This window comes from Phyllobates terribilis, unplaced genomic scaffold (genome assembly GCF_046119375.1).
Source record: "Phyllobates terribilis strain yellow unplaced genomic scaffold, ASM4611937v1 Scaffold_4__5_contigs__length_816908805, whole genome shotgun sequence".
Lineage (NCBI taxonomy): Eukaryota > Metazoa > Chordata > Amphibia > Anura > Dendrobatidae > Phyllobates > Phyllobates terribilis.
In genome coordinates, this window is record NW_027362764.1 from 527061587 (window position 1) to 527084004 (window position 22418).

The following is a 22418-nucleotide window of genomic DNA, read 5'->3' on the forward strand; positions in this document are numbered from 1 at the left end:
ATTTTCCATTTGTTAATCACAGTTTAAACACTGCTAACTAGCATTATCAACTCCTTGGATATTTTTTTGTATCCCTTTCCTGTGTTATACAGTTCAACTACCTTTTCCTGTAGATCCGTTGACAATTCTTTTGCTTTCCCCTTTTGCTGACTTACAACCCAGAAATGTCAGTGGCAGGATGAAAGATGCAAGAGTCGGTCTTGATCCCAGAAACTCACTCAGCTTTTATGCACACACACTGATTACAAGCAAACTGGTCACAGGTGAAGATATTACCTTTAGTAGCCATTCAAACCCATTTGTGTCAAATTCTGTGCATGTTATCAGCCCATAAGCACCATGGTATGTGAACTTTTGATCAGGGTCATTTGGATGTTTTTGGTAGTTATTAAGATTTAAAAAGAGAAAACACAGTATTTTGACAATAAATGGCTTTACCCAACCAATAACCATGGGTGGAGAAAAAGTTTTTTTATCATTCATATTTTCTTAAACAAGCCAAGAAAGGAAAAATTCTGCCAGGGTATGTAAACTTTTGAGCACAACTGTAGATGCAGTGGGGGAGGGAGGACAGTGAATGGTCAATTTTTTCTTTAAAATAATTTTCCAGATTGTCAGCGCTGAGGTCGGTGGTCGGGGTGTGTACTCTTGGATTGAGAAGAAGGGAATGAATAGTGTCAAAGTAATGTTTAGTATTGTTGGATAGTGAAGTAATGAGGGTATTGAAATGGGTTTGCTTGGAGAGGTGAAGGGCAGAGTTGTATGTTTTAAGCATAATCTTATAATGAACGAAATCTTCAGCCAAATTGGATTTTCTCCTCAGACGTTCGACGCACCTGGAGCACCCCTGTAGGAAATGTGTTTTTAGCATGTGCCAGGGTTGTCACCACCTATGCCAAGTTGTTCTATGTGTAGGAGGTGCAGCTTCATCTGTGGCACTTTGCAATGTATCATTATAATGTTTCAGTGCAAAGTAAGGACAAGAAAAGGAGTAGATTGGGGCCAATGATGACTGCAAATTCTTCATAAGTTTCTGCTTGTTAAAAGTGTGTACATTTCTATCAGTGTGTGTGACATTAAGAAGTAGTGCTGTTGCTTTAAAAGCATTCAGCAACTATTAGAAGTAACACAAGCACGTGAGACAGGAAGTGTTGTGCTCCAGAAGAATCCAGCAACCAGAGGGGTTAACACAGTCACAGGAGAAGGGGAGTGTTTTTAGAAGAGCCCCAGGGGGATTGTGGGGAAGTTGTTTACAGTCTGGCTGGAGCCGAAGAGAAAGATGGTGGCTTATGATCTGTATCTCACAGAAAGAAAGGGAATATAATTCAGGTCAGGAGGGAAGCTAAACAAAGGTCAATTAGACTCCCTGAGCTAACAGTGTGGAGGATTATCTGCCAGGATGATAAGGACAGGAAGGAATCCTGTCATAGGGATCATCTACCCCCATCAAACCCTCCCCCCCTCCATCTCCATACAGGAGAAAGAATGCTGTGTACTATTGAGTCCTTGTGAAGGAAAAGCCTGTGGTTGTGTATGCATTAAAAGTGCTGTACTGTGCTACCGTATGATAGACTGTGTACTGCTGTGCTGCAAAGGAGACTGTACTGTTATTCCTGGAGCCTGTTGCTCAAAGAGACATTTGAATTGCACTGGCCGTGCCTCATTAAATGTTACTGTTCTACCGTTTATGAAGACTCTTGTCAGATGTGTCTGATCTGCAACTGAATCTACCATGTGCCTGAGAAAAGCTGCAGCCTATGGTCGCCCTGAGTAACGATTACCACAGGATTCCAACGAATTCAAGTACCCGGTCTCGCCCCTATCTGAACTTAGGCGGCGTGCATGTTACATTGGTGGCCCCCATGGGGAATCCTGAGCGAAAATTTGCGAGGAAAGGGAGAAGAGGAAAAGTGTCTGGAAAAGCACAGCAGCACAGCACCTCAACTCAACTCTGCTATACCAGTTAAAGCATAGAGAGAGAGAGCTGGTTGAAGATGTATGAAAAGCTCCAGCTGAAGAGATGCTGATTTTTTTAATTGTTTTAATTGTTTATTTCTTACAGGCATTCTACAAGAGAAATGTTGTAAGAGTAGGTTGTTATCAATGTTTATGAACGTTATACCAATTTCACAGTACCAATTTGTATTTAAAGTTATCCAAATTTCACCACTGTCTCAGAATTAGTCAGATTGACCAATTAAGATGAATGTTGAGGACAACATTCAAAAAGGAGGGAAGAGTGTGACATGCAGAAGTATTGCTGCTGAAGAGTGTGGCATGCAGATGTAGTGCTGTTGCTTTAAAAGCATTCAGAAACTATTAGAAGTAACACAAGCACATGAGACAGGAAGTGTTGTGCTCCAGAAGCATCCAGGAACCAGAGGGGTTAACACAGTCACAGGAGAAGGGGAGTGTTTTTAGCAGAGCCCCAGGGGGATTGTGGGGAAGTTATTTACTGTCTGGCTGTAGCCGAAGAGAAAGGTGGTGGCTTATGATCTGTATCTCACAGAAGGCAAGGGAACAGAAGTAAGGTCAAGAGGGAAGCTAAACAAAGGTCAGTTTGACTCCCTGAGCTAACAGTGTGGAGGATTATTGGCCAGGAAGATAAGGAATGGAAGGAATCCTGTCATACGGATCATCTTCCCAATCAAACCCTCCCCCCCCCTCCATCTCCATACAGGAGAAAGAATGCTGTGTACTATTGAGTCCTTGTGTAGGAAAAGCCTGTGGTTGTGTATGCAATAAAACTGTGCTGTACTGTGCTACTGGATTATAGACTGTGTACTGCTGTGCTGCAAAGAAGATTTTATTGTTATTACTGTGTCTGATCAGCAACTGAATCTATCGTGTGCCTGAGAAAAGCTGCAGCCTATGGTCACCCTGAGTAATTAGTTCCCCCATTATTCCAGCGAATTTATGTAACCAGGCTCGCCCATAGCTGAACTTAGGCAGCGTGCATGTAACATGTGGAAATTGGGGATGTCATGAGTGGGGTGACAGTTCTTGACAGAAAATGATAGAAGGTTGTGGTCAGAGAGTGGGAGAGGGGAGTTAGTAAAATCATGCACTGAGTAGAGCCGGGAGAAGATCAGGACCAGCGTATTTCCATCTTCATGTGTAGGAGAGTTAGTAAGCTGTGAAAGGCCGACGGAGGAGGTTAGCGATAAAAGGTGAGTGGCAGATGGGTAGAGGGGATCATCAATAGGGATGTTAAAGTAATGCTTTGATGAGGGTGGGGATGTCACAGGATAGAAAATGTGGAAACCAGGTGGCAAAGTGATCCAACAATTGACAGGAGGGGCCAGGAGGGCGATACACAACTGCTTCTCACAGGGAGAAGGGCAGGTAGAGTCTGACAGCGTGGACCTCAAAAGAAGGGAAGATAAATGAGGGTACTAGGGGGACAACCTAAAAAGTACATTTGGTTGATAGGAGCAGACCAACACCTCCACCTTGTCTGCTCTCAGGTCTGGGGGTATGTGAAAAATGTAGGCCACCGTACAAAAGAGCAGCGGCTTTTTAATGGTGGAGAAGTTATGGAGTTAAAATGGAAGCATTTAGGAGTCACAGCATCTCAGCCATGAACTGGCATTCGACAAAGTTACAGATTGGGGTCATTGAGTGCCGAAGAGCACAGTGCTAAAAAGTCATCATTGCTCTGCTGACTCAATAACTTCAAAGTTAAGTTATGTATCTGCAAGTGTGCATGCGTCTCACAATATCAGTGCTTGCCGGGAGCAGTATTCAAATACATGGGCAGCACAAGCAGTGGGTGAATGCTGCGCCCACCCATGACTGAATATGACAAGCATGCCCCTATGACTGAATGAGCAGGTAGGATCTAAGTATATTAAAGATTTTAAAATCATTATAGCTGCACCAATTTTAATGGAAAAAACTTGTTAGTGATGCTATGGGGGCAGTGCAGAGGGTAGCTAGGACGTGACAGGTTCCCTTTAACGTAAGCACAGTAAGTGGCATTAGGAGCTTCGTGGCAAAGGTTTCCATGGAGAATAGTTGCATGCAAGCCTTACATCACCAAGCACAATGGCAAGCATGGATGGAGTGGTGTAAATCACATTACCACTGGACTCTGGTCTAGTGGAAGTGTGTTTCATAAAATGATGATCATACTTCTCTATCTGATAGTCTGATTAATGAGTCTAGGTTTGTTGAATGCCCGGAGAATGTTACTTTCCTGACTGTATTTTGCCCACTATAAATTTTATGGAGAAAGAATAAACCTATAAGGTTGTTTTCCAGGTTTCAGGGTTAGCCAAGGATCTGTAGCTCATTAAAAGAAAATCTTAATGTTTAACCCTAGTACGCATACCTGGGGCCTCGCAGGCCTGCCCTGTTAATTGTTTTCTATTTTCTGCAAGATTTCTTTAGTTAGAATTTTGAAACTCTAGGTATTCCTCAGGTATATAGTTGTTTGTCATTTCCAGTTGGTCATTTATTTATTATTTGCACATGGGCCTAAAAGGCCCCAGGTATGTGAAAGTGTAGATTTTTATGGTCATGCGTTCTAGGGTTAAGCATACCAAGACATTTTCAACAATTGTACTGTGAGAACAATTTGGGGAATGAAGCCCCATGACTGTTCCCCCTCCACAAAGTAAAGCTCATGAAGGCATAGTTGGGAAGATTGGTATAAAAATTTGATGGCGCACACAGAGCCTTGATGACAACGGGGCATTGAGAACCTTTGGGATAAACTAGAATGGGGGCTGCTCTTTCTGTTATTTTGTATCAGTCCTTCTCACATGGTTAGGGTATCAGTTTATACAGTAGCTGACTCTGTAGTAGCAATCCTTCTCGAATCAAACATTGGTATATAAACTCATTTTATGTGGTAATTCTCACAGTCATGAATAACTCTTTCTGTTACCACCGTGAAAAATCCTTGCCCTTATGGTAGCTCATCCTCACTATGTTGGTAGGTGCACTCTTTACTCACAGGAAAAAACCTTGATATTCCTTTTACAATTATTGCCCACTCTGCTCGTTTTCTTCACTTGGGACAAACTGCAATGGCAGACAGTTCTAGCTGAAGTAATTTACATCTTCCTCTGTTGCTCTGTCCATAGCCCTTTCAACTTGGCTTCACAACGTGCATCTCCTCTGCTTAGCTGCTCTATCTGCATGCATCTGACCTCTGATTAAGGTAGACAGGATCACTTTATGAGAAAAAAAAGAGTAGAATCGTTACATTCAACCAGGACATATAAAAGGAAACAATTTTAAGGGTATGCTCCGCAATGATGCTTCTTAGGACCCAAATCTAAGAAGCATCATTGTCAGAAGCTCCCTGTCATCTCCACCAGCTACAGGTACCTTTCCTTGCAACCAGAAAAATTATAAAACCTGTCCGTTTATAATGACCACGGACAAGATAAAGATCCCCAATTCACATCAGCACTACAAGTTCCCAGGTACTTTCAACTGTATCACATCTAATGTAGTGTACTTAATTATATGTACCAAATGTCCAGATGGGGGTCTGTATGTAGGGGAGACAGGGCAAAAACTTAGGACAAGGATGAATCATCCAAGCATTTTTGTTCCCCTGTTCCCCTGATCAAAGCCTCAAAGACATGAAATTACTGGTATTAAAGGGTAACTTAAAATTTCAGAGAGAAAGAAGAGTCTCGGAATATAAACTCATGGTGACCTTTGACACCTTCTGAGCAGGAAAGAATGTGCCGCATGGATTTATGTCTTTCTCCATCAACTAAGGAAAGTGCTCATCAGACACAGGTCATCACAATCATAGACCAAGTCACAGGACACTTTCACACTCTTAATCTATTAACTGCTGAAATATTTATAGCCAGAACTGTTCATCTCTCCCATAGTAATAGCTCTGCTTTCTGACACCTGTCTCATCTATTGCATTATTTCTGTGTCCTATTGTGTATAAATATGTGATTCTTCAAATTTTGTGTTATACTAGCCTGCTGAAGATACCTGAGTAGTCTCAAAAGCTTGCAACTTGTTACCATCTTTTCAGTTAGCCATTAAAAGGTATCAACTACTGAGGACTCTCAAATCTAAATATTTTTCTATCTACTGGCTAACACGGTACAAAAATATATATTTTCCCTATATCACAGCGGCCTGAAAAATTATTTTCTGCTAGGGAGCTTAAATGTCGACTCCTTTCACCTCTAATGATTATTTTATTTTTCATAGAATTTGCAAAGTTATGAAGAAGCTTAAATCGAATAATTGGCCAATTTTTTAGAATAAGTAGGCAATGCAGAATTACATAAGCCATATTATCTTCACCCTGTTAGTACATCTTTTAGATACTTCATAATATGAGTATCTGTGAGAAATAGTAAAGATATCTGATGCATTTTGAAGAAATAGGTATATGGTATCGTAAGTCTCCTAAAACAAAATATGCAACTTATCTGAAAATATTTATTTAACTGTATGTTTGTTACCTGAACATCTGCAAATTTAAAAAACGCAAGTTGTACATACAATATATTTATTGAAAAGTGTAGTCTTCTTCATGCACTGGAAGTATAGTTCTACAGCTTGACAATACACTAACTCATCATAAGTTATGAGTTCCATAGAAAAAAATAAAAAATGAGGTGTAAGAGATACTACAAACTGTGTGATCTGACCTTATAAGTTATTAATAGGAAGCCATTACTCTTCATACATTTTTTATGTGAAAGACATTGGTTTTTGTCAAGATTAGTGAATTATAAAATATTTGTGCTACACAATATTAATGACACCAAAAGATATTGTCAAAGTGAATTAAATTAAGAATGGTGCTACAGTAAAAAATAGATCTAATTAATAGCAGTGAGCAGCTTAATTGATAATAGTGGAGAGAGCAGAATTTATTTTATTTTATTTTTTTATTAAATTACGCAGTTATTATGAGATTATTATAAATTTTGACATGCGCATTATGATCTCCACAGATTTGTACAATGTCATTTTAAGCAATGAAGTCAAGCAGTCATACAGTGGTTGATTAAATTGATCATTCACTTGTCTAAAACACTTAAAATATCAGAGAACATGTTCTCCAAGGTAATTGTATTGCAATATCATTTTATTATTTGCTGTGGTCAGATTCCAGCAATCCACTTAGTGCATTAATGCTGTAACGGTGCAGTTTTTTTCATCTTCTCATACACATAATGGATCATGTAAATTGACTTACTACATTGAATGGAGATATGGGAACATGAGAATATGGGACTATCTTACATGTTTATAGCTCCATGCTATTAACAACTTGAAGCATGCTTCCTGAGACATTCAATTTAGTTTACCAGTATATAATAATGTTATTAATGTGTCATAATTATGTTAATTATTAAAGTATTATCACAAAAACAACATATTAGAGATGAGATTCTCAAAATGCGATTATGCTAGCTTCAACAAATTTTTCTCTAAAATTTGATTTGAAGTGAATCGATGCGCCTTGAATCACGGTCCTGATAAGCCACCAATTGCCTTAAATAGATGTGTGTAATGCTGTAAGGTTTCCAAGGACTGTATCCAATCCTTTCAAGCTCTTTAACATGCAAATTGCCTCTTCAGAGAAGAAGAGGACTAGAGCTCTAGTGCCACCTATTGGAAACCCTTGCGACCCTTTAATGAGCCTTGACTTAGGATTTATGATAAAACCAAAACCAGTATCTCAATTTGCACAAACTGTTTTTCGGAGTGACCACTCGTCAGTGCAAATTATGAGATCTGATTTTGCTTTATGAAAGGCTCTGGCTTGGATTTATGGGGTAATGTTTTCTTATGGAGAGTGATATGCCAGGCCTGACATGCCAGTGTGAGGAGGCTTACATACTTTGCACTGACGGAAGGCAACACCCCAAAACACCATGTCTGCAAATAGAGATTCTGTTTTGGCTTTTATTTTAAGTCATATGGCAAGGCTCGTTAAAGGGTCAATATTGACTTTGATTTTTGCTACTTCCTATAAGTATCACTATACTTCAAGTCCTCTTCCTCTCTGAAGAGGCACTTTGCATATTTAATTTTGCAGAGGAGCATTGCAAGGCTTATAAGCCTCCTCACATTGGCATGCCAGGCCTTGCATGTTACTCTCCACAAGGAGAAACATTACCTCTTAAGCTCTTTAACAGAAATACTAATGTCAAAATGACCTCCCCATTGAAATGGATAGTAATAATGCAGTAACCAGCAGCCCCTTTAATAACACAGCACACTTTTCGATTAAAAAAAGGTTTAAAAATGATCCCTCTTAGTTATTTGTGATCAGGGAGACAATTCTGTGCAGAACACTGACTCAAACTGACACTGTCCCTGTCAGAGGTAACAACATCCTGCTGTGAATGGAACTAGTGATGTGCCATATATTCCATAATGCGCTCTGTCTTCTTCCCACTAAAGCATCTCTCTCAATTTAATCTGTATCCACAGACAACTATACTCATCTACTTCTGTGCAACAGTTATAGAACTCATTACAGTCTTGAATATTTGTCCAATATTCTGGTGCTTTCACTTCCTACTTATATTGCTGAGTCATGAGTTCTAATGCCTAATGTCCTAAATCACCCAAAAAATGACTGCTGAATTGCTTGCCTTGGCTTTAATACAGGTTACGACAGTCCCTCCCAACTGGCTGCACAATACCATGTGATTTGATACCCTGTGATGAGAAAGTCCATGCGTTTGCGCCTGAGGTCATGTCAGCCTTCTGTGCACGATCCAAACTTGCGCAATATGTAAAATGGCACTTGGAATATTTTTGGTGATTCATACAAATTGAATTCCAATTTGTTCAAATTCGATGAAAGCTATACATTCCATAAAATTGAACACAAATACATTTTGTATCAAATCAATTCACTTATCGCTAATATTATTATATAGCTTAGTATTTGAAAGACAGGAAACCAGTATAGATTAGCATTGAACTTCATCTCTTTGAGTCAATAGCCTCTTTAGAAGTTGCTGCTTTCCTATATACATGACTCAGTCTTAGAATTAAATTTTCAACAAGTCATTTGCTGAATGTCGCTTTGTAAAAGCTAGTGCACCAGCTAAAGTTTCTTGTGGTTCCACAAACATTTACAAGATTAGACTATTATGGCATGATGCCACACATTGGAATTACGAGTGTTTTTCTCTTCAATGACAGTGGCTCTTTGAAAGCAAGGTCAAAGTTTCTCAATAAAAAAAATAAGCACATTAAAATTTAAATCAGAAAGCTGAACATATTTATTTTTTTATATTTTATTTTAAGATTTTATTATGAACAAGTACATTTCAGTTCAGCTGATCATGTCTTAAAAATTGTGTGTCTTAAAAGTTGTATCATTTGAATTTTTGCATAAAGTATTGTCATAATCTCTTATGATGTACTTGGTAAAGGAGGAGGAGATGCATCATCTCATGCCTTCTCTCTTTGTCTGCATGTCGGTATTTTGTGAGAGCTGTGGGGAACTTAAAGGAGTTGTCTGGGACTTTAACATTGATGGCCTCTCAGGAAAGATCATCAATGTCTGATCGGTGGGGGTGAAACACACGGAACCCCAGCAAGTCAGCTGTTTTCAGCAGTAGTGGGGACAGAAGGCATGGTCTCCCCGGGCTCCACTCTCAAAGGGGCCTACCCGGAGCTACGCTACCCTTAACATGGTCTCCCTGCACTACCGCTCTCTGTTCTGTAGGCCGCAAGTCTACAGAATGGCCCAGGCGCCGGCGCACGCATAGAAGTCAAAGTCCTGACATTGGCGCTACGATAATGCATTGGTCCAGCCAAGCCTTGCCAGTGGAGTTATCTATATGCTGGATTGGGTGAGTGTGAGATGATTTTTTATTTTAATTAAAACTTGTGGGGGCATTTTAAACAATGGGGGACCCTGAATGAGTGGGGGCCCCTCATACATTATAGCGAGTACTGTGGAGACCTTTATAAATTGGCCTGTGGGGTGGGACTATGGGTAGGGTTGTTAGTTCTGCTATGGCCTCTCTGCTGTCTATTTTCTTCCTGATTTAAATTCCGTGCCGGCACCATCCTAGTTGCAGGCGGTGCTTGCGCAGATTAATATTTCAATGGGCTTCAATAAAATGTCGCCGGTAATGACAAATACGCACATTGATCTTCTGGCAGTCTTCGGGAAAATTGCGCTGGTGGTGGCGCATGCACACTCAGTGAGCAGGCTAATGTCGTATGGCATGGCAGAATGGACTTCCACATAATGTCCTGTAGCACTTCGATCACATGGAGTAGTTAAGCCAATCAGGGGGGCTATTTTAGGCAGTAACAAACATAGGTGCCAGCCAAAGAACGCCATTTTAGACCTATATTCAGGAGCAGACATATCATTGGTGCAAACTGTGCAGCCATACAGGGACCCAAGAGATAAGGGTGCCCACTTCCAACTCCAAATCAGTTGGAATTATGCATTATAATGAGCTACTGGACTGCAAAATGCTCATGTTTTGCTCTTGTAAAGAGGCCCTTTTCTGTCTGTGCACGAGTGCCTGTGCTGCATAGGATAGAAGCTCAGAGCACACAGGATAGGGATAGGTAAAGGCCTAATGTGATTGTTGTGGACTACATCAGGCCTGATGTACCAGATTGAAAATGGGAGCGATAGTCTCAATCTGTGAAAAGAAATCCAAGATTCAAGTGATATACAGTGAACTCTTGCAGTTCATCATCACCACTAAGTGTGTGACTGTGAATTAATACATTCTCAGAGCGGTGACTGAACCCGCAGTGCCCTCACCTCGATGTCTGAAACCGAATGCTGGCGGGGAGAATATTTTCTCCCCGCTGCATTTGGCTGTGTGCAGGTGCCATGCAGCATAATAATGCTATTAACCTGCTGATTAACCACATATCTGCATGTCTATAGCATTATTTCTGGTGACAGGTTCATTTTAATATAATATTGCAATAGCAGCCACATTTTTGCTACTGGCTGTGAACTTATGTATAGCAGCCTATCATTTTAGCTTTCAATAATATACATTTTATTTTTGTTGAATGCCATTATAAAAAAAAAATAAAATGTAAAAAAACATCAACAGGAGGATGAGATTTGCTACTGTTTGACTAGTCGCATTTAATAATCGTAGGCTCCATTTTAAACCAAAAACTGGTGAACTTTGTTAACGAAGTTTAGAAGTAAGCTTAATATTATACTTTTGTCCCAAATGGCTGATAAACTGAAACATGGCATGGGCGACAGATGTGGTGGGGTGACAGAAAAAATCTAATACCATGAATAGAATGTGGTTGCCACTAACAGCAGCTCTAACACCATGGGTAGTGATGGCAGAAATCGTCCCACCAGTAGTCATAGAAAATCCAAATCAGGCTTCCTTTGCAAACACAGGTAGGCACATTAGAGAGAGGGAAGTGGAGGGTGTATTGAAGTGTATGTCCTATTGCTCATCTCAATCATAGCAGGACGATGTAGCCTCTGACAGGGACACCATCAGCTGGAGCCAGTGGTTCACTCAGTCCAACTCCTCCGCCGTCATAATGGTTAATGTTGTGCAGTGCAAAATTTCCAATTCGTATAAGACACCTGTCTCTATTTTGCCTCAAAGTCCTATAACCCACAGGACTCTGGGGTCTAAGGAACATAAAACACCTGAAAATCTTTCTCTGGTTTATATTTTGTAAGACATGAACAGTCAGCATTTGTTCTTGGAAGACAAGGTGCCGGGGGAGATGCACAACACGATTCTAATGCTAATCTTTTTTCAGGCTATGCCAGTCAAGGTGGTAGAGTCACTGTACTGATAGTAGCATTATGAGCCAGGGCAAACCTCGGCATGGGAATCAGGCTGAGGGCAAGGAGCATTGGCTATTTCAGACAAAGAGATACCTGTCAGTCAAATAATGTCTGACGATGAAGATGATGATAATGGTTCTGTGTTGGAACGAGACAGGGGTGATGGGGAGTTGAGGTCATCAGAGGCATTGAGGCCATCAGAGAAGGTGATTGCTGGCATTGATACACAGCACAGGCAGTGTGTGTCAATAACATCATCTGGGGCCAACTCAGTCTTTCCTGTGGTTAGCTTTGGAGCAGGTAGTGATGTACATGTTGGTGGAGGATGCTCTACAACACCTGAAATGTCTGGTCATGTTGGTAGCAAGTTGCACGTACTGGCATCTTCTGTTTGGGAATTATTTTCCACATTGCCAGAGGACCTACAATATCTATTCTGCAAGCTGTACTGTTGAAAAATAAACCGGTACACCCTAGCACACATTAGGAACTGAATCACTCATTCAGCACATGACATTGCATCACCTGTTCATGAGGAGAAAGCAAGTTGACCAGCAAAATGAGCAAGGCTCAAGTTGTTCTTATTCCTCTTATCCTCTGATTATCTTTCAGTTAACTAGTCTGCACACACAAGTACAACCCCTGGCAAAAATTATGTAATCACCGGGCTCGGAGAATGTTCATTCAGTTGTTTAATGTTGTTGAAAAAAAGCAGATCACAGACATGGCACAAAACTAAAGTCATTTCAAATGGCAACTTTAGGGCTTTAAGAAACACTAAATGAAATCAAGATTAAAAATGTGGCACTCAGTAAGGGTAATTTTTTTCAGACCAAGCAGAGGGAAAAAATTATGGAATCACTCAATTCTGAGGAAAAAATTATGGAATCACCCTGCAAATTTTAATTTCCAAAACTAACACCTGCATCAAATTAGATCTGCTCATTAGTCTGCATCTAAAAAGGAGTTATCACACCTTGGAGAGCTGCTGCACCAAGTGGAATAACATGAATCATGGCTCCAACACGAGAGATGTCAATTAAAACAAAGGAGAGGATTATCAAACTCTTAAAAGAAGGTAAATCATCACCCAATGTTGCAAAAGATGTTGGTTGTTCACAGTCTGCTGTGTCTAAAATCTGGACCAAATACAAACAACTTGGGAAGGTTGTTAAAGGCAAACATACTGGTAGACCAAGGAAAACATCAAAGCGTCAAGACCGGAAACTTAAAGCAATATGTTTCCAAAGCAGGAAATGCACAACAAAACAAATGAGGAACGAATGGGAGGAAATTGGAGTCAATGTCTGTGACCAAACTGTTAGAAACCGCCTAAAAGAAATGGGATTTACATACAGAAAAGATAAACATAAGCCATCATTAACACTTAAACAGAAAAAAACAAGGTTACAATGGGCTAAGGAAAAGCAATCGTGGACTGTGGATGACTGGATGAAAGTCATATTCAGTGATGAATCGCGAATCTGCATTGGACAAGGTGTTGATGCTGGAACTTTTGTTTGGTGCCGTTCCAATGAGATCTATAAAGATGACTGCATGAAGAGAACATGCAAATTTCCACAGTCATTGATGATATGGGGCTGCATGTCAGGTAAAGGCACTGGGGAGATGGCTGTCATTACATCTTCAATAAATGCCCAAGTTTACATTGATATTTTGGACAGTTTTCTTATCCCATCAATTGAAAGGATGTTTGGGGATGATGACATCATTTTTCAAGATGATAATGCATCCTGCCATAGAGCAAAAACTGTGAAAACATTCCTTGAAAGAAGACACATAAGGTCAATGTCATGGCCTGCAAATAGTCCGGTACTCAATCCAATTGAAAATCATTGGTGGAAGTTGAAGAAAATGGTCCATGACAAGGCTCCAACCTGCAAAGCTGATCATGCAACAGCAATCAGAGAAAGTTGGAGCCAGATTGATGAAGAGTACTGTTTGTCAATCATTAAGTCCATGCCTCAGAGACTGCAAGCTGTTATTAAAGCCAGAGGTGGTGCAACAAAATACTACTGATGTATTGGAGTGTTCTTTTTTCTGTTTGTTTTTCATGATTCCATAATTTTTTCCTCAGAATTGAGTGATTACTTAATTTTTTCCCTCTGCTTGGTCTTGAAAAAATTACCTTTTACTTAGTACCACATTTTTAATCTTGATTTCTTTTAGTGTTTCCTAAAGCCCTAAAGTTGCCATTTGAAATGACTTTAGTTTTGTGTCATGTCTGTGATCTGCTTTTTTTCAACAACATTAAACAACTGAATGAACATCCTCCGAGCTCGGTGATTGCATAATTTTTGCCAGGGGTTGTAGTTCCTGTTTGTTGTCATCAACCCCATCATCATTGTCACCTACTGCTTTCCTTATTCTTCTTCCTCTATCTTTATTGCATTGTCAGTTCTCATCTTGTGTGCCCAAACAACATGCGTTCAAATGTCCAATTACATGGAAATTGTACTCCCATATGTCCAAGTTCACCATAATTGATGCTAGACCTCCTTTATTGCATTGCCTTTTACAAAAGTATTGCATGTGCCATTATTTAGTGTACCGAAAAGCCATCCAAACCAGGCTTCGGCACAAAATACAACATTTTTTTATCCAAAATGTATCATATTTCGTGCATCAATTTTTCTAAATAATAAACTCACTCTTTTTCTAATTTTGGGTGAAATTAAATATTATTGTGAATGTGTCATCTTGAATTTTCACGATAGCACCCTTATCAGGATTGGGAGAAAGGGCAAAATTGTTTCCAATTATCCAACCAAACTTCATAAGAGATTAATTTTTTTTTTAATTACATTTTTTTTCCGAAAGTGTTAAAAAAATTTGGGGCTTTGTGTTCCCTAATCAATGTAGCTTTTGCAGAGCGACTGGTTGCCAACCATATACTTGACTAGGAGAGCGCTTTCCACTCCCTGCAAAGTCAACACTTCTCCATGTGCACAGCCCCTGCAAACAGATTAGAAAAGCAAAAATTGGTTTAAAATTATTTAACCAAAATTCTTTGAATTTCTTAAATGATTTTTTCTATCAAAATAAGATCATTTTTTTTTCCAAAAATATTAAGAAATTTTTTGGCGAGGGTAACTGGCATATTTATAGGGTAATGTGAGTTCCCTAATTGGTGAAGCTTTTGCACAGTGGACGACTGCCAACTACATGTATGACCACATGACCTATGTGCTTCCTGCAGGGTCAACATTTCCAAGAGTATTCAGCCACTCTGCTGGTCAAAATGAAAAAAATATCAGAAATCACAACATTTTTTTACATTTTATAAACCAAATTATTTGAATTCATAAGTGCAATTTTCTTTCACAAAATTAACAAATCTACAAATATCTGAGGCAGCAGCAAAAATTACAATACTTGTGACACAATGGACCAGATAGTTTATCTGTTGGGACAAAAATTTATTAACATCAGCAAACAGAATTAGACCACTTGAACAGCCTGGTTCAGTCATATCTAAACTGTGACCTTTATCAAGCAGATATCCTGATCCCTGATCTCATGGATTTTTGGGTCAAAAAATAGGACTAGTGACAAGAACTGGCCCAGTTTGTTATGAGCAAACTATTATGTCCAGCCCCAGTGTAATGTCAAAGAGAGTGTTGAGCATGCACAATGGATATTTCACATCAAAGAAGACCAGGTCATCTGCCATATGCTTGAAAAAACTAATATTTGTCAAAACTAATCAGACTTTCATGTACCATCTGCTGATGTTAATGATTAAATCAGCTGTACCATACTGTCTGCCTGCTTGTCCAATGACATTCATCTACACTGTTCTACTTCCATTAGGGCCAATGGACTACACTCTGATGGATATCTTCTTTCCTGTCCTTCATGTCATGTATACTGCAGTACTGCTGCTGCCGAGGCTGCTGTTGATGGCCCTAAACTTCCAAGAATTTTATTGTTTGCTCCTTCTTATCTCTCTACCATTCCGCTCCTGCCGCAGCCACTGCATAGAATCTGACTTTGCTAACTCTAAACTGGCAAGAATCTCCTTGCTATCCCCAACTTAACTCTCTATTGTTCTGCTCTTGTCACAGCCACTACACAGCCATGCTAGTCACAATCCTCCTGGTTGCCCACTGTGTTTCATAGTGCTTTACTGTATTACTGATGCTAGTAAACTAACTCTCATGTTTTTGTAATCTCAAAAAACAGCTCTGAAAATAGGGCTATTTTTTTAAAAGGCTTGACAAAAAAGCCATAACTTCCTTGTGTTCAAAACAATGCCACCGTTTTGTCTCCATAAAAAAGTGGATAATTTTTGGACTGCTTCATAAGCAGCCTAATGATTTTTTGATTTGCAAACTAGTTGCGGACCACAAAAAAGGGATATTTTTTCACTTCTGTAGAGAGGCCATTACTTCTTAGCATTCAAAACAGTACAGTACTCCTGTTTTGTCTCACTAATAAAGGGAAAGTTTCGGATAGCTAATAAAAAAGCTTTCACTTCTTCATTTAGCATAGTGCAAAGTTCTTGCTTTACACTTCCCAAACAGGAATAATTGCTGTGCCCAAATGTGTGAAAATTCCACTTCTTTTGTTTTTTACCATCTATTTATAAACAACAGCAATGCAAAACCTTAACTCAGAATGCTACATTGTTTGATAGATACATGCACAAAATGTAATTTGTCGCAACAGCATGCAGTAATGTTAAAGTGTGTATTGGTTGTTAAATTTGACTGCGAAACAGTTCTAAAACAAAAATCTTACAGTTTTTTTTTTTTTTTTAAGTGTTGCCATCATGCAATATACATAACCCTGAAATTTTATGTCAATGTATGTAGGTATGTACATGCATGGCAAGTAATTTGTGCCAACAGCCAGCAGTAATGTGCTGCGTGCCATTGCTAAATTTGGCTATTAAAACAGTTGTAAAACCTTAATTTTAATTTATTTATTTATTTATTTTTATTATTTTTATTTATTTATTTTTAAAGTTATCCCCCTTTTAAGTTTAAGGCTCGTTCACACACTATATTTTTGTAACGCATATTTGCCACAGAAGAAAATAAAAGTGAATGAGATTTCTGAAATCTTATGCACATGCTGTTTGTTTTTCTTTGCAGAATTGAACCATCAAAGTGTTCTTTCAAATCTGCAGGATGTCAATCAATTCTGTCAGCAGTTTTGAAGAGTTTTTTACCAATTTAAATGAATGAGAAAAATAAAGCTAGTAAAACTGCATGAAAAAATTAATAAAAAACATCTTTTTCATGCAGCATTTTTCCTGCTAACACTGTTTTTGCTGCAGAAAAATCTGCTGCAAAGACTTAATGGGTATACATACACTTAATTAGCAAAAAGTATAGGTTAATAAAAATATAGGTGATATATCCCCTTAAAAGTGTGTCAAATTATGACAAAAGAGCAGAGGTGTCAACAGTATGCTCAAAAATATTAAAAATATAGTGATACTTTAAATAGGGCATTGGAACTACTTTCAGATTTTCCCCTGCAGTATTTGTATTTATTGGTGCTCTTATATGAAAATTAAGTTTAATATTCTCTATGAAAAGCAAGAATGATTTTAATAATACAATAGCTTCACACAGAATGTTCATACAAAAGAATATATTGGAGTACATGACCATCTCATCGCTTCACACCAGAATCGTAAATTTGATGCCAATGAACAGATTATGATCCTGATTTATCAAAGAAATTTGACATGAAACACTTTGAAAAATTGCTACATTTTTGTGCAACTCAAGGCTGTGGAAAAATTTTGCCCCATTTGGTGTTTTCACTCCAGTTTCGGCTAGCTTAGCCAAAATGGGCTACAAAGGGGTGGAATGAGGGCGTGAAGCCAAAGTTTGTCTAATTCATGACAAGATGTGGCATACCTTACTTCAAAAATCTCACTCCAGTGTCTGGATGCCCGGAGGCGTATGCTACTTTGTAGATATGACAGATTCTTTAAGAAGCATGAGTCTCTTAATGAATCAGAAGCGTCTATCTTCAACATGCACATTAATCAAAACTGCTGGTTTTTATGAATCGGGACTACATTTTTACTGATAAGTGAAGCCAGGTTTTACCTTTGCACCTCACGCCAATGGTTTAAAACTGAATACAGTATATGAATGATGATACGAATTAGCTCAACAGAAAAATTAAAAACGTAATTTTTATGTAAGGATTTTTATCTCTACTGTAACTATATTGAACAAAAATTTTGGATTCTTTTTATTTCTTTCACGATATACAATTTTAGTTAATCGATGACAATTTTATATTCATAAAGCAACAAAATAGCAAAAAAATATTTGAATGCTTTTTAGCCAAACTACTTAAAGTTGAATCCAAAATATTTCTTTGTCCTGACCTTGACCTATAGCAAACTCTCGGCAGTTAGCAGTACTGTGGTCTGCGGTAATAGCAACCACAGAACTGGATCTTCACAATGGCAAAAAGCCAGACATTTACTTACCAGCTAATGGTATGGAGATTGATAACAGATATGACAGTGTAAAAATCTAAATTTCATGTTTTAAACCATTGAAGCTTTGCCAACACTTGTTTTTCAACACAGTAAATAAAATAATAATATAATATATGTTTTTATCGGATTTGTTTATATCAATCATAACTCGTTAAGAGTTCAATAAGCCACTTTAAGTCAACAGGTAATCATGTAAAATACACTGTAACAGTGAAATACTTTTCATTTATCCTTAACCATTAATGTAGTTGTAAAATGTAAAGTAGTTGTAAAATGTATAGTATTTGTAAAAGTTGCAGATCAGCTGCTACTCTCTTTAAATGAAGTTTATCTGCAGTACAAGACAGGAGCCAGTGAGCATTCCGTAGAGCTGATATGCTCTAACTCTGTACACTGTTCACATCTAGCCACCGCCAGAGAGAATAAGAGCTAGATGGTAGGGGTGCCATTTGTTAAAACCCCACATATCATATATCGATGGCCTATCCTACAGTTGGGTTGTCAGCCAGACAACCCTTTTAAATTCAATTCGCTCAAGTTTTATCTTTAATCTACAGATGCAAATATTCATAATTCCAGATAATTTGCATATATTAAAAGGAATTATAAACAAAAATCTTTCACACAGTTTGCATTTAGTTAAGCGATTATATTATTTGTGAGAGAAAAAGATAACTAAAACACTATTAAAACTACATTAAAAAGAAACATAATTGCCACAACATTAAAAAAGAAAATAATTAACCCATTCTCCATTGGCTTTCATATGTTCATTGTGTAATCTTACAACAAATTTTATCACTAAAGACTTGACAGACTATTTTATACATTATAAACTTACATATTGGAGGATATTTATAAATGGAGAAAAAAATAATAGCAATTGGTTCTTGTCCAAGAACAATGCATGGGCTTCTTGCCGTCCATCAATGGGGAATGGTGTACTTTAACATATGTTTAATTTTTTAGCATTTTCAAATTCAAAATCAAAGGCAAATATATGTAATTATTAAAGAAAATGCAACAATAAATATAAAAAAAAACAGAAACTTTAAACATATCACTCCTTAACTAGTGTTGAGCCACCCCCGTAGTGTTCGAGTTCGGTTCGGTTCGTCGAACACCCGTGTGTTCGCCGAACTGTTCGTCAAACTGTTCGTCGAACACCTTCGAACACCGTTAAAACCAATGGCAGGCAAACAAAAACACATAGAAACACATAGAAAACACCTTCAAAGGTGTCCAAAAGCTGACAAACTGCTCAGAAGACATAACTAACACATGGAAAAGTGACAAGTACATATAGTCATGCGAAAATAAAAGAGGTGGAGGAGTAAAAGGAGGGGGAGACACAGATATAGGCATGTCATGCCCTTCTAAAATCCAAAAAGTAAGAAGCCGACACGGCCAGTCCGCTCCTGCCCGTGCCACCTCCGTGTCGCCGGGTTTGTGCCAGAGCCGCGGTGAACCCTGACGGCCAGCCCCCCTCTCCCAATACTGGTGCCTGTCCGCTGGTGGGTTGAGCGAGCCCCCCTGTGGTGGAGGCAGCTCTAAGCTTTTTAATTTAAATTGTCTCTCTAATTTGAATGAATACACTTTAAATCCATTTACAAGGATCTATTGGAGGGCAAGTCTCATGCCAGCAGCCGCGTAATTCCAGCTCCAGTAGCGTCCACTAAAGCTGCTGCAGTTAAAAAGCTTTTATAAGGATCGAGCTCGGCTGTCCACCGCAAGGCATCCTACTGCCAGTCCCAGCCCCTATGCCTTGGGGTGCCTCCTGATGCTCTTCACTAAGTATCCCATGGTCCCGAATCATTTCCTTTGAAAAAATTAAGTGTCTAAACTACAGGTGGTGTAGCTTGCTTAACAGCCGGGATAATCCGCTGACTAGCAGACACTGCTACTAGGCACAAAGTATTTCCTGGGCTAGATGCAGTTAAAAATTTGTAATTAGATACTCTCATTGGATGCTGAGAAAGCATTCCATAGAGTCTCCTGGCACGCTATATATGATTCTCTTAAAAAGCTTGGGGTAGGGGTCTAGGGGACCCTTTTATAGCCAAAATCACGGCCCTGTATCGCAATACGTCACCTAGGCTGAAGATAAATGGAACTGTAGCACCCTGAGGGCTCGGTTGCTACAGACGTATTGCACCTCACCCAGAGGTGTGATATCTCACTCTCAGGTAAGGATGGAGTGTGGATCAGGACCCGACACCTGCATGCATTACACCACATTGCCGTGGGGCAGGGCGACCAATATGCCCCTGAGATGGGCACGACAGTCCCTGTCCCTGGCTGGAGTGGGGGGAGGGAACACTGAGGAAGGGGAACCCTGTAGTGCAGGAGCAGGGAGGAAGCAGTTCCTGGGTGCATTGAGAAGGGAGTATAAAAGGTGGGCACCATCTTAGTTCAGTGCAGAGAAGTCTGAGCAGAAGTGGCAGGGAGCAGGGGCTCTGCATGAGCTCTGCTCCGGAGGCGGGCCTAGTAACAGAGGCCCAGGCCTGGAAGAGGGAGAAGGAAGGAAGAGGAGCGGAGAAGGCTCCAGGAAGGAGGAATGAAGGGATCCCAGGGGTGCGGACGGGCGAGTCGCCACCGCACGCCCGAATCCACCTGCGTGGAGGGGTCAGGCCAAAGGGGGAGACCGGTCCCCGAACTAGTGGAGGCAGGAAACGACCCTCAGCTAGAAACCGGAGGCTCTGACATTTTATGTGGCGCAGCCCCACGCTACACCCGCTAGGAAGGCACCACATAGGGTCAGGGAAACTGGCGCCAAGTTTACCAAGAGGAGGCCCGAGGCAGCCGGACAGAAGTGTTGGTAAGAAAGGCCAGACAAAGGACACACAAAGGGGGTCCTGTGAAGTGCTCCAAAGTTATCTGGGAGTTGTCTGAGCCCCTCACCTGGTGAGCACAGTACGACGTGGGCAGCCGTTACCTGCAGACGTGGTCTGGATAATAAGAACTGTGAGTAAAGGCCCTGGACTGCACAAAGGGGGTCCTGTGAAGTGCTCCAAAGTTATCTGGGAGTTGTCTGAGCCCCTCACCTGGTGAGCACAGTACGACGTGGGCAGCCGTTACCTGCAGACGTGGTCTGGATAATAAGAACTGTGAGTAAAGGCCCTGGACTGCATCACTGACTCCATGTCGTTACTGCTGCTGCCCTGCACCATCACCCCCATCCTCCGCATACACTGCCCTGAGGCTATACTCCTCCCGTGGGGAGTTATGCTACGCTCTGCTGCACCCACAACACCAGCCTCAGCGGTTTGCCCTGTAGCAGCGGTTCACTCTGACCGCAATCCACGGGTGGCGTAGTCGGACATTTAAACATCAAAACCACATAAATAGTTCCGCCACTGGTTTGACCGCCCTGAGCCACGGAACCGGGTCGCCACCACGAAGACTACAACCACCAGCATCCACCAAAAAGGGTCCGGCTCCGGGTGTCCCAAGGCCCAGGGGGTGCGTCAGAACATTTTCATCACCTTTCACAATCACCAATGGGACAAGGCAGGGATGTCCTCTGCCCCCTCTCTTATACATCCTAGTGACGGAGCACCTGCTCTCATCAATTCGCCATAACCCCAATATTAGGTGGATTGAGGTGGGAGGCACCGAGTACAAGTGCTCTCTATTTGCTGATGATGTCCTAATATATATCACTCAATCACATATATCCATCCCTGCTGTTATGGCTGAAATAGATCACTTTGTTACATGGTCAAATTTTAAAATCAATGCAGCGAAGTCTGAGGCCCTCGATGTCTCCCTCCCCAAATCCATATAGAATTCCATCCAGTCCAACTTTCCCTTTGCCTGTCCCTCACAGGGTATCAAATACTTAGGAATTCCTATTCATAGAGACCTCTCCCATCTATGTTATCTTAATTTTGGGCCCTTTATTGAACAACTCCATACAGACCACGGTTGGCAAGTTAGAACTGTAAGATTCACTACGTGAACCGCTGGTGTTTTGTGGAAAAGCACATGTACACTGCGTTCCAAATTATTATGCAAAAAGTGTTTAGGAGTGATAAGGGAAGAATTTGTTTGTTTGTCAGTTAAACTCATTGATGGTGATGTGTGTCAGGGCTCTTTATATCACTGTAAGCAATTGCAGACACCTGTGCTAATTAGTTTGGCAGGTGT